The 13,359-nt window shown below is 41.5% G+C and overlaps 1 protein-coding gene and 1 long non-coding RNA gene across 3 annotated transcripts in view; both read right to left on the minus strand.

Annotated features, from left to right (window-relative positions):
• TRPM3 (transient receptor potential cation channel subfamily M member 3) overlaps positions 1-13,359 on the minus strand; it is a 480,072-nt gene that overhangs the window by 465,497 nt on the left and 1,216 nt on the right. The gene's annotated exons all lie outside the window — the stretch shown is intronic.
• Positions 1,948-10,695, minus strand: LOC142652381 (uncharacterized). The gene is made up of 3 exons (XR_012847840.1): positions 10,606-10,695; positions 5,396-5,473; positions 1,948-2,088 (listed from the first exon to the last, which is right to left on the minus strand). It is a non-coding gene; the product is annotated as an uncharacterized LOC142652381 (long non-coding RNA).

A 13,359-nucleotide genomic window follows, 5' to 3' on the forward strand; every position in this document is an offset into this window, starting at 1 on the left:
CTGGTCATTAACATTGTATCAATGATTGTGTAGGCAAATATTCATATAGTTACTAAAAAATGGGAACTCAGCACTCCAAGATATTATGCAATAAGTGATATTTTATTTCACATATAGCGAAAAGTAGTAATTCAAAATTAGGTTTAACGTTTCGCTCTATACATTCGACCTTCTTCAGACACGGATTACGTTTCTGAAGAAGGTCGAATGTATAGACCGAAACGTTATATGTGAAATAAAATATCACTTATTGCATAATACCTTGGAGTGCTGAGTTCCCATTTTTTATAAATTGGCGTGGAAGCCTACTCACGCACCCTTGAAACACGGAGTGCTTATTAGGGACAATATTGTTGTGTATGGCCAGATTTAGTCCTCAGCCATATTAGTGTCCACATATACGTCTACAACATAAGGTTTTATTTGGAACAGCAGTACAATTCAGTGTAATGCCTCTGCAGTAATTCCTTAAACTGAAGTTTTGTCTTTCTGAAGCGCAGAAAACTGGGGGATTAGCGGTTAAGAAGAAAGTGTACAGTAGTACTTGGAAAGCAATGGAACAGATTTATTTTTCTGGCAGTGATATCTCTTGTAACAGATCCTGTTAATTAAATATGGTGCTTGGCTATAAAGTTGAGCACTTGAAACACACAACCATCATGAGTGATCATGGCATAGCGGGAATTTAAAGGAATAGTTAATAAAATACTACAATAACTGCATGATCAATGCTGTCGTCACTATATTTTCTAGCGTTCTAATAATTTAAATGAATATGTTATACCATGAACCTGTATGAATAATTTCCACAGTATTTTAGCCATAACATAATATAATATAAATAAGTCCTCAATTTGTCTTGTTCTATTAACTTTTTCTGAAATATGGCTGCCAATATGTTTTTCAATGGGGTTTCCAACGCCATTGTTCCACTTTTGAATGCAAAAAATCTGCCTAGTTACCCAGCCTTACTCCTGTTTCACTAGATAGATTAGCCTATCAGGAGACTCATAAAGCTAGGTGAAAACCTTCCGGAAACAGGAGTTTAGCTATATGGAGTGCAGTGGTAACAGTCACACCTGGGCCCTCATGCCTGATGGGGTCCGAAATCCCCTCTACCACTTAAGACCAAAGTATTATAAATGTCATATGGTAGGGGGAGGCGCTGTTCCAGATTTTGCACTGGGGCTTTATGTTTATTCTGCGTCTGAAGGATGTAAGAACCGCCATGTTTGCTGTCATTTCAGTGACATATTTACTGGTAAATTATACACTTTAGGTGGAAATGTTCTTTAAATGCAAAAACAACGGTTGTAAAAAGTTGTACAGTTTCTAACAATCCTTTTCTAAAGTGCTTTTGGCTCCCAATAGCCGCATTATAATAAATAATAACGGATATTAAGGTCACTGATTCTACATGCCATCGCAGAGGAAAAGTGACTGACTTTTCGGCTATGCTGCTACAAACACCTGATGGTCTCCCAGCAGTTTGGCCATGTTCACACTGCATATTTTTAGGCGTATTTCTGAAATACGAACGCCTGCAAATAAGAACGCCTGTAAACGGCTTCCAATAGATTTCAATGGGAAATACACGGTGTAATTCATACGAGATGTATTTTTTCACTGCTGAATTACAAAGTACGCTTTATAAAAAATAAGTGACAGATCACTGCTTTAAGCGTTTACAAGCAGATTTTCTCAAAAATATGCCTTCAAATATGCTTCAAAAACGCTTGCAAAAAATCAAATTGTTTTGAAACTCACTTCCCAAAAAGCCTGGATTTCAGAGGCTGTACTCTGGTGAAATCAGCCTTGTATTTTTCAGCCTAAACATGTGCTGTGTGAACATGGCCTAAGACACAATGGGAGTCGTAATTACTAAATGTCATGGTTGTCGTATATGAAGAGATCTGTTACAGCTATTAATTTTTGAGCATCTGTATTATTGCTTCGAATACTGGATGAAATTATCTTTTTCGACATTTAATTATCTATTTTACAAGCAAGACTGATCACTACTGTTCTGTATGGAGATCTATATATTCAGGTCTTCTATCTTGACTGACGAACAGGTCAGGTGTAACTCTATACAAAAAATAAAAAAGACTTTATACAGTATGTCTCGTACAATGCTGGACAGAAGACTGCAACAATTTGGCCTATGCCCAGAATATCTACAAAATCTAAAGTAGTGAGCAAACAATAATACCGTCCGGTACAACCTGAAATCACCCTGATTTGTTTCACAGATTAATACATTGGACTGTCAGCAAAGCTAAATCAAGCTGGGTGTAGGCCGGTGGGAACAACTATAGGTTGGAAATCAATAGATCAATATGTCCCGAGGCGGGACACCAAAAGCAAGGGGGGTCAATAACTGTGTATATCAACTTTAGATTGACCCCACCAATACACTATTAATTTTATGGAAGGTAAAAACAACTGATAAGGTCAAAATAATCATGCTGAAATAAAAAATGTAAGTATGTTGAATGAGCTTATGGGCTCTCACTACCTAAAACCCCCTCAATTATAATTATCCTAAGGGGGACCATAATATATTTAAACGTTTTATCAGTAGGTCCATGCTCTCAGCTTCAGCTACAGTTTTCCCAATATATTTTCTGTATCAATTCCTTGTGGTTTTCAAGATCTCTGCTTGCAGTCATTAAATAGGCACCTTAAGGGCATGGCCAGACGTAGCGGAATTGCTCTGCAATTCCGCTGTGGACACTCCGCAGCGGAAATCCGCAGCGGACTCGATTCTCCATTGCCTTCCACAGCTTTGTGGTTGGGTTCGTTTGCACGTTGCGGACAATTCCGCTGCGGAGCATAGGCTGCGGTGCGGAATTTGGTGTCCGCAGCATACAATGGTTGTTGCGGACGTGTGGCGGACTGTTTGCGGACTCATTGCGGAATTTCTCCATTGACTTCAATGGAGATTCTAAGTTCCGCAATGAAGTCCGCAGATGTAATGTAGATGTTATGTGTGCTGCGGAGTGTATTGGTATTTTAACATGACATTTCTTCATTCTGGCTGGACCTATGTATTTCTAGGTCTACAGCCAGACTGAGGAAGTCAATGGGGATCCCGTAATTACGGGTGACTACGTGTGTGCACCCGTAATTACGGGTGACTACGTGTGTGCACCCGTAATTACGGGAGCGTTGCTAGGCGACGTCAGTAAATATCAAACATATGTCTCATGGGACTATACAGTCTATGGGTTAAGTCGCCAGCAAGTGCGGTTACATTTATTCGACTCCCCAGTAATGATAGAAACTCCAAATATCAGATAAAGCACAAGAGAAAGAAAGAGTCAGAAACTATCAATAAATATAAATGCCAAATGGCATAGAAAAATATATATTTTATTGGACAATACAAGTAACACGATTAAAAAAAGACTACAAATCAAAAAAAGACTGTATATCTCCAAAAGTATGGGAGAGGAACATGGGTCATAAAGGTAAAACAATACAAACAGCAGTTTATGTCAGTAGTTGTTAGTTTGTAGCAGTGGTTCTAAACAATTTGCAAACGATAGATACAGAAAAAGCAAAGGTTAATTATAACCATACACAATAACGGTACATATCAGCAAAAAGCGATTGGTCTAGTAACAGGCATGAAAAAGATAAGGAACCTAATAGTTAGGCATAGAGAAACTCAGTACGACCAAACCTGCTGTCTAAATAGACATAAGTGTTTAGCAACTAAACCTATCGCAAGTTTAAAATAGTAAATGTATCAATCAATGATCGTATGTTTAAAGTTTGCAAAGGAAGCACCGCTAGTACTGACCCATATCGTTCCAGGAATATGGTGACTCCCAGAAGTGGAGAGACCCCAATGCGCGTTTCGCGTGGATGGCTTTTTCAAGGGGTATGTATATGACATATATACATACCCCTTGAAAAAGCCATCCACGCGAAACGCGCGTTGGGGTCTCTCCACTTCTGGGAGTCACCATATTCCTGGAACGATATGGGTCAGTACTAGCGGTGCTTCCTTTGCAAACTTTAAACATACGATCATTGATTGATACATTTACTATTTTAAACTTGCGATAGGTTTAGTTGCTAAACACTTATGTCTATTTAGACAGCAGGTTTGGTCGTACTGAGTTTCTCTATGCCTAACTATTAGGTTCCTTATCTTTTTCATGCCTGTTACTAGACCAATCGCTTTTTGCTGATATGTACCGTTATTGTGTATGGTTATAATTAACCTTTGCTTTTTCTGTATCTATCGTTTGCAAATTGTTTAGAACCACTGCTACAAACTAACAACTACTGACATAAACTGCTGTTTGTATTGTTTTACCTTTATGACCCATGTTCCTCTCCCATACTTTTGGAGATATACAGTCTTTTTTTGATTTGTAGTCTTTTTTTAATCGTGTTACTTGTATTGTCCAATAAAATATATATTTTTCTATGCCATTTGGCATTTATATTTATTGATAGTTTCTGACTCTTTCTTTCTCTTGTGCTTTATTAGACGTCAGTAAATAGTCACTGTCCAGGGTGCTGAAAGAGTTAAGCGATCGGCAGTAACTGTTTCTGCACACTGGACACTGACTACCGATCAAAATATACAGCAACCTGTAAAAAAAATAGAAGTTCCTACTTACCGAGAACTCCCTGCTTCTTCCTCCGGTCCGGCCTCCCGGGATGACGTTTCAGTCTAAGTGACGGCTGCAGCCAATCACAGGCTGCAGCGGTCACATGGACTGCCGCGTCATCCAGGGAGGTCGGGCTGGATGTTGAAAGAGGGACGCGTCACCAAGACAACGGCCGGTAAGTATGAAATTCTTTTACTTTCACTAGGGAAAGTGCTGGCCCTTCTCTCTATCCTGCACTGATAGAGAGAAGGGAACTTTCACCTCAATACGCAGCGGCTAGTCCGCATGAATTTAATGCCCATTTTGGGCAGATCCGCAACAGAATCTGCAACGCAGATTCTGTGCGGCATTGATGCGGACAGTTGCGGAAGAATTCCGCCACGTCTGGGCATGCCCTAATTGTTTAGTTCCAAGGGGAAAAAAATCTATCCTAGTCATGTAATATACACACAGTAGCTAGGCTTTTTAGAATTACAGTGCAGTTATTAGACCTGTGTCTTGTAATGCGCCGTGCACCTGGGTGATCATATGACCAGGACAAATATTTATACACTGTAAGTAAACAATGACGATTTCCATTCAATGACTACAAGCAGAGAAATTGAAATCTGCATAGAATTGATATAAAAAGTATATTAGAGAATTGCATAACTTTTTATTATTCAATGAGTAACGTTTATTTTCTTAAACTGTAATACTACTTTAACTTACAGTATTTAATACCAATGATGGTTGGCACACAATTATAAAAGAAATATCCTTACTAAAGTGACAGGAACAGAAATCACTCCAATATTTTTTTGTTGTTCTTATAGAGAATTCTTTGGGTTCTGCCAATTAACCTGTATATAGAGATGAGTATTATATTACATATAAGAGAAATTCTACGTTCAGTTTGAGAAGACATGGGCAAAGCATCATTCTTGGGATGCAGAAAAAGGGGCACACTTAATGGATGCCCTGGAAAAATTGCCCCTTTTGCCCTCACCAGGCTGCTAGTTACATAATGTAAACTTATGGTTATTTTTACTTTCATTACACAATCATTACACAAATTGAACTGCTTTTTTGGATAGAAGAATCATGGTATTTGCAGGACAGGGGCGAACACAGACAGCTGAGGGACCCTGTGCAAGGACAGTGTGTGTCTCTAAAGGTCCTTTTACACTGGCCAATTATCAGGCAAATGAGCATTCATAGAACGCTCATTCACAATAATTGTCCTCTGTAAAAAGGGCAGCGATCAGCAGATGAACGAGCAAATTCTCGTTCATCAACTGATCGTATTGTTTTAAATGTTAAAAATATTATCGTTGTCGGCAGCACATCTCCCTGTGTAAACAGGGAGACTCGCTGCCGACATGATACAAATGTATTGGGACGAGTGATCAGAGTAACGAGCGCTCGTCCCCATACTAACTCCTTGTGAAAGGAGCAGACGAGCGCCGATCAACGAGCTGTCTTGTTGATCGACGCTCGTTGCACCTGCCAAAATGGGCCGGTGTAAAACTACCTTTACTCGCCAATATTTCATCATTAATCACCCCCTAATGTCTCTTTAATAATCCACTAGTAAGTGTATGTTATAAATTTCATCATCACAGCCATTTACATGCATTCTAACAGGGAGAAAAAGGTCGCTTTAAGGTGGCAATGGGCCCACTGGCGTAGCTATAGGGGTCGCAGCGGTCGCAATTGCGACCGGGCCCCCGAAGCCAGGAGGGCCCACGGCCCCCCGCACCACATCAATAAAAAGTTACTATAGTAACTCGGGCCGCGGGCCCCTGTTACTATAGTAACATACTTTACTTACCTTCCTGGTTCCGGATCGCAGCGGAGGTCCTGACGTCAAGCGATGTGCGCAGCGCATGACGTCACAGCGCTATGCGCCGCGCACAGCATCGAGACGACAGAACTCCCGCCGCGGCCGAAGAGGAAGGTAAGGTTAAGCCCTGACTGGCGGGGTCCGACTCCCGGGACCCGCCAATCAGCTGTTTTGAAGGGGCCGCAGCACTCGTACGAGAGCTGCTCCCCTTCATTCCTGTCACTTCATTCCGGTCACACTGTGAATCCGTGTCGGCGATTCACAGTGTGAGCGAGTAGTGAAATGAAGGGGAGCAGCTCTCGTACGAGTGCTGCGGCCCCTTCAAAACAGCTGATTTGCGGGTCCCGAGAGACACATCAGCTATTGATGGCCTATCCTGAGGATAGGCCATCAATGTTTAGGGACTGTACAACCCCTAAGCCTACGATGTAGCAGGCTTAGGGGGCCCATGAGACAGGATCACAGATTGTGTGATCCTGTCTGCTGGGCCCTGTATCTAAGCCAATCACATGGTAGGCTTAGATACATGGCCCATGCGTGATCCTGTCTGCTGGGCCCTGTATCTAAGCCAATCACATGGTAGGCTTAGATACATGGCCCATGCGTGATCCTGTCTGCTGGGCCCTGTATCTAAGCCAATCACATGGTAGGCTTAGATACATGGTCCATGCGTGATCCTGTCTGCTGGGCCCTGTATCTAAGCCAATCACATGGTAGGCTTAGATACATGGCCCATGTGTGATCCTGTCTGATGGGCCCTGTATATAAGCCAATCACATGGTAGGCTTAGATACATGGCCCATGTGTGATCCTGCCTGCTGGGCCCTGTATATAAGCCAATCACATGGTAGGCTTAGATACATGGCCCATGTGTGATCCTGTCTGCTGGGCCCTGTATATAAGCCAATCACATGGTAGGTTTAGATACATGGCCCATGTGTGATCCTGTCTGCTGGGCCCTGTATATAAGCCTACCACACTGTAGGTTTAGCTACAGGGCCCCAGCACACAGTAATCTTATACTGTATAAGATTACAGTCTGCTGGACCCTGTATCTAAGCCTACCTTGTGGTAGGCTTAGATACAGGGTCCCACAGACAGTATCACACATGGGCCCTGTATCTAAGCCTAACACACGTGTTACTAATCATTTTTTCTGTTTTCTTACAGGTTCGGTCGTTGGACTACGTCGGATTCCAGGACTACTTCGATGACAGCTTTTTTTTTATTATCAATAAAATGGTTAATGAGGGCTGTGTGGGTTTTTTTTTATTTCAATAAAATATTTTTTCTATGTCTTTGTGGTTTTTTTTTAAACTATATTACTACCGCCTTAGTAATGGCCGCCGGCTGATTGACAGCATCCATTGCTAAGGCGGGGCTTAGTGTTAGCCGATGCAGAGGCTAACACTAACCCCCTTTATTACCCCGGTACCCACCGCCACCAGGGGTGCTGGGAAGAGCCGGGTACGATCCAGTACCTGACCATCTGTAGTGACGGTCGGCCACTGGGGTGGCCGCAGGCTGGTATTATCAGGAGGGGAAAGGCCAAAAACAGTGGCCCTTCCTACCCTGGTGATGCTAGGCTGCTGCTGCTTTATTGTATCTGACTGGTTATGAAAAATGGGGGGGACCCCATGTCATTTTAAAAAAAATAAAATAAAAAATAATTGGAAAGAACGATGTGGGGTCCCCCCCCAAGTTTCATAACCAGCCAGATACAACACAGCAGCAGCAGGCAGCATTACAAGGGTGGGAAGGGCCACTGTCTTTGGCCTTCCCCAGCCTAATACTACCAGCCTGCGGCCACCCCGGTGCCTGCCCATCACTACAGATGGTCGGGTACTGGTTCGTACCCGGCTCTTCCCAGCACCCCTGGTGGCGGTGGGTACCGGGGTAATAATGGGGGTTAGTGTAGCCTCTGCACCGGCTAACATTAAGCCCCGCCTTAGTAATGGAGGTTGTCAATCAGCCAGCGGCCATTACTAAGGCGGTGATAATAAAGTTTAAAAAGATACAAGCACATAGAAAAAATATTTTATTGAAATAAAAAAACACAACCCTCATTAACCATTTTATTGAGAATAAAAAAAATGCCGTCATTGAAGTCCTCGAATCCGAAGTCCAACAACCGAACCTGTAAAAAAAAACACAAACACACAAAGATAATCAGTAACACATAAAGAAGCAAAATTATTATTCTTACCTATCCTGGGTCCAGCGCTGGAGACGCAATGTCAGCGAGCTGGGCCCTGTATCTAATCCAATCATGTGTGATACTGTCTGCTGGGCCCTGTATCTAATCGTATCATGTGTGATACTGTCTGCTGGGCCCTATATCTAATCCGATCATGTGTGATACTGTCTGCTGAGCCCTATATCTAATCCAATCATGTGTGATACTGTCTGCTGAGCCACTGTATCTAATCCTATCATGTGTGATACTGCCTTCTGAGCCACTGTATCTAATCCTATCATGTGTGGTACTGTCTGCTGAGCCACTGTATCTAATCCTATCATGTGTGGTACTGTCTGCTGAGCCACTGTATCTAATCCTATCATGTGTGATACTGTCTGCTGAGCCACTGTATCTAATCCTATCATGTGTGATACTGCCTTCTGAGCCACTGTATCTAATCCTATCATGTGTGATACTGTCTGCTGAGCCAATGTATCTAATCCTATCCATAGTTTATAGGGTTGTAGTGCTATAGATATGCTATGCTGTCTCCTATACACACATTTTTTTTGGGCGGACACATATGTATTGGGGCTATTTCCCTGACATTTTAAGCCCTTAGGGTATGTTCACACGGCAGCGACCATTACGGCTGAGATTACAGAGCTCTTTTCAGGAGAAAACAGCACCGTAATTTCAGCCGTAATGGCATGTGCAGGCGTCTTTTGCTGCGTCCATTACGGACGTAATTGGAGCTGTTTTTCTATGGAGTCCATGGAAAACGGCTCCATTTACGTCTGAAGAAGTGACAGGCACTTCTTTGACGCGGGCGTCTTTTTTACGCGCCGCCTTTTGACAGCGGCGCGTAAAAAAAAATGACCGTCGGCACAGAACATCGTAAGACCCATTCAAATGAATGGGCAGATGTTTGCAGACGCTTTTGAGCCGCATTTTCGGACGTAATTCAATGCTAAAATGCCCGAATTACGTCCGTAAATAGGGTGTGTGAACCCAGCCTTAGTGACGCCCCGGCTACTAGTGCTGCATTGTTGGGTCACTTAGGAGACCCAGCGATGCAGCTGAAAGCTGCGGACCGTCGGCCATGAGGAGTTTGCGGGGGGTGGGCCCAGTAAGAATTTTTGCATCGGGGCCCATGAGCCTTTAGCTACGCAGCACAGGTTGCACCAATGGCACGTCCGCCCCTGCATGAGGATTTCCCAGTCATTCAGTTCCGCAATGAATTTGCTGCAGACATTATAACACATTTTCAGATTTCAATTCTGCTGGCTATGAAACGTGAGGCTCAGATGATAGCTTAGCAAATACATTTACATGATAAGTCACAGTGGGAAATGTAAGATTTCTTTCGAGCCTGTTTATGTGTAGACAGTTCCGCCACCGACTCACGATGGATTAGTCATGTAGGGCTGTAATGATAGATGGGTGATACACTAATTGATTTGTTGGTTCAGTGCTCTGTGTATGCATCTTTGGGAGAGAAGTCATTCAACTGTTAATAATAGCAGTCAGGCGATGAAACACCACTGGATTATAATACAAATACACGAGAATACAATCTATTCTATGACTGTAACATCTGTATCATAAAACAGACAGTGAAGATGTCAAGTGTAAATCCGACAGTATATAGTCATCATCCGTTGCCTATAGATGGTCCCTGTCAATGTAACATAGGTGTGCAGTTCAGCTTCACGGCAATATGACATGACCACTGAGCATGATTGTAATACCGCTCTGAAATATTCGTAACAACCACCGTCAACAGAAATATATATATATATATACTACTAGCCAAATTATAGTTTCTTAGCTTTATAAGTCAAGACCAAATAATTAAAAATGTACGTGCGGACTACGGTTAACCTCAATAACCCATTACCCCATGTCTTTAGATTATAGATTTACCATAATTGTACATGAAAAATGGGAACCTATTTGTAATATTTCACCTCTATGCTGACATTTGATGGATTGAAGTTACAGGCCCAAAGCCTAATGGTGTACTCCTGAGAGAATTACATGACAACATGTCCACTCCTGATTCCTGTCAGGTGTATTGTTGTCATGGAGACCGTGTGTGAATCTAAATCACTATATAGAACAATATATATACTGTATATTCTGCCTGGCTTGTATAGTGGCAGCTATGTGTGTATCTATCAGCACAGGAAATGTTATCCCAATATATTTAGGCTTTGAACCTGTGATCATATGTAAGCATAGAAGCAAGATATTAAAAATGTTTTTTCACATTTTGTGAGGGGTGTGCGAGCAGGGACCAAGAACAAAAGCTGCAAACAGATCTTTTGTATACATATAAAACAAATGTCGCAATCATGAGTCTCAAACTTCTGCAGACGTGAACTGTCAAATAAACAATGTGGTGGGATATAAAAAAAAAACGTCCTGAGTAACATGCAACAAATAGACACAATTTAATGGTACTCTGATGCATTGTACAAATTACCATAATCCACGGCTTATGGTGCCGCAGAAATTAGCTGACATTTTTGGGATTTATGTTATTCTTACAATGGCTGACAGCTTTGCTTACTAGGACACTTACGAATTTTAGATCTGTGTTTACTATTCCTGCTGGGAAATCTGGCCTTGGACATCTCAGCGCCTGAACTGGGCCAGAACACATTTTGGCCATATTTTTACTGAGATTGATTTGGATCTTACACAATGCTATTTACAGCCACACTAAGTCTCTGTGCCCGATTCATTATTCATAAGCAGCTTTAATCTGTCAACAAAATGTGTTTCTTATTCTACGGGTCAGTGGTTCTCAGCTCTTGTGACTTTTTATACTCCTTCCCACCCACTTACAGTAATACTGATTGCCCCAAAAAAGCAACAACCAAAAACATTAGATCTAAAGTTTAACGTCTACATGTATTGTCATTGATGGTGTTTGCTAATGGTTTATTCCTTATGAAAATGCATCATCAAGATCTTTCAGATATAACTTCACTACTTTACTATATATACCTAGCAATAAGCATTTGGCGATAAAGACAAAGAAGAAAACTAAAAAGATTTGCCTAAAAGAGCTGCCATGACATTGTGGGGGGGGGGGGGGATGTGACATTTTCATGGGTACTTTTTGAGAATTCACCCCCTACTGTTGAAAAAATGCCATTGAGCAGCCAAGCAGATGTAGACGAAGGGGTACCAACTCATGGAATAGTAGGCTTTTACATAGAGATCTAGAGCCAGGACCAGGGCCAGTCATCTGCAAACAATAAGCTACCATTCTATATGTATTCTATGCATTTTGGAGTTTAAACAATAAAATAAAATGCCATTTCTATGACAAAAGTCACAATAAAAAACATAAGTAGGATCATTCAGCAACATGTGCACCCTCATTTCAGACAAGTTTTATTACGTTTCCAAGTAATGTTGTATTGACGGCTGGCTGCATGATGTTGTACCCAGTCTCGAGAGAACCATTGCGTTTACGTCATGGTATAATAACTTCATTTAATCCAGTTTCTCCCAGAATCCTGAATCTCTAGCTCCCACCACTGATGGAGAAAACCATCTCCAGACCCTTTAGCGTGCTATATGCAATGTAAAGGTGTTGGTCTTTTCTCCTTCACTGCAATTGCACAGGCATCAATATGTATCAATAGGCTGGCACATTGACCGGTGTCTTAATTTGCATACCAGGCATGGGAAGTCCAGAGATGGCTTTTCTACGGACTGGGGTCAGTGTTGATGGTGGCAACGCACCATATTAAATGAGATTGTTCTCCTGCAACAAATCAAAGAAGCATGAAAACCGATCCACCAAACGCGCTATATGGCAACAGATGGTATTAAAATAAATAATGTTTATTGAATGTATTCACTTGCACATTTTGACAAGTGATTCCTACACTAGAAAGCAGATATTTCTTCCAAGGAGCATTTAGTTCCGGGACAGTATGCATTTCATTACTTCTGTACATAAGCTTACATGTCATTGTTTGCCCCCACTCCTAATTCCTCTGCGTGATCACGCGTCCCCTCTTGTCATTACTGCGGCGACATCTGTCAGAGACCTGGCATACACTAGTTGGTCTGGCTGCTGTTCTGTAGATCTGAGGCTTATCAGAAAACATCTCATAAGATACGCATTCCTATACAGATAGAATGACCATTAATCTATAGTGCCATCTACTTCCAGAACCGATCAACCAGAAAGCTATGACGCCTGACGTTAGGTAGATGCCACGATTACATAATATCAAGTAAGACGTCCATGTGGTATTATGATCGGCTGCATTGTAAGACAAGATCAATATTCCCAACTTTGACATTTCTTATTTATTTTCCTTTTCTTCTTGTTTTGTATAGAATGGCGACCACAAGTAGAGCACATTTGATACAAGATTTCCATTTTCTAGTTTAATATTTAATGACATGCAAGTTCGTTGTGAGCAGAACGGTATTTTTATGAAATGGAAGTGACTTGACAGTAAGATGAATTACATCACAGGCTTATTGGTTGCAAAGAGGTTATTAAAAAGCTGAGAGGAATTCTATCTCATATCTATCTATCTATCTATCTATCTATCTATCTATCTATCTATCTATCTATCTATCTATCTATCTATCTATCTATCTATCTATCTATCTATCTATCTACGGTATCTATCTATCTATCTCATATCTATCTATCTATCTATCTATCTATCTATCTATCTATCTAT

This window comes from Rhinoderma darwinii, chromosome 1 (genome assembly GCF_050947455.1).
Source record: "Rhinoderma darwinii isolate aRhiDar2 chromosome 1, aRhiDar2.hap1, whole genome shotgun sequence".
NCBI lineage: Eukaryota > Metazoa > Chordata > Amphibia > Anura > Rhinodermatidae > Rhinoderma > Rhinoderma darwinii.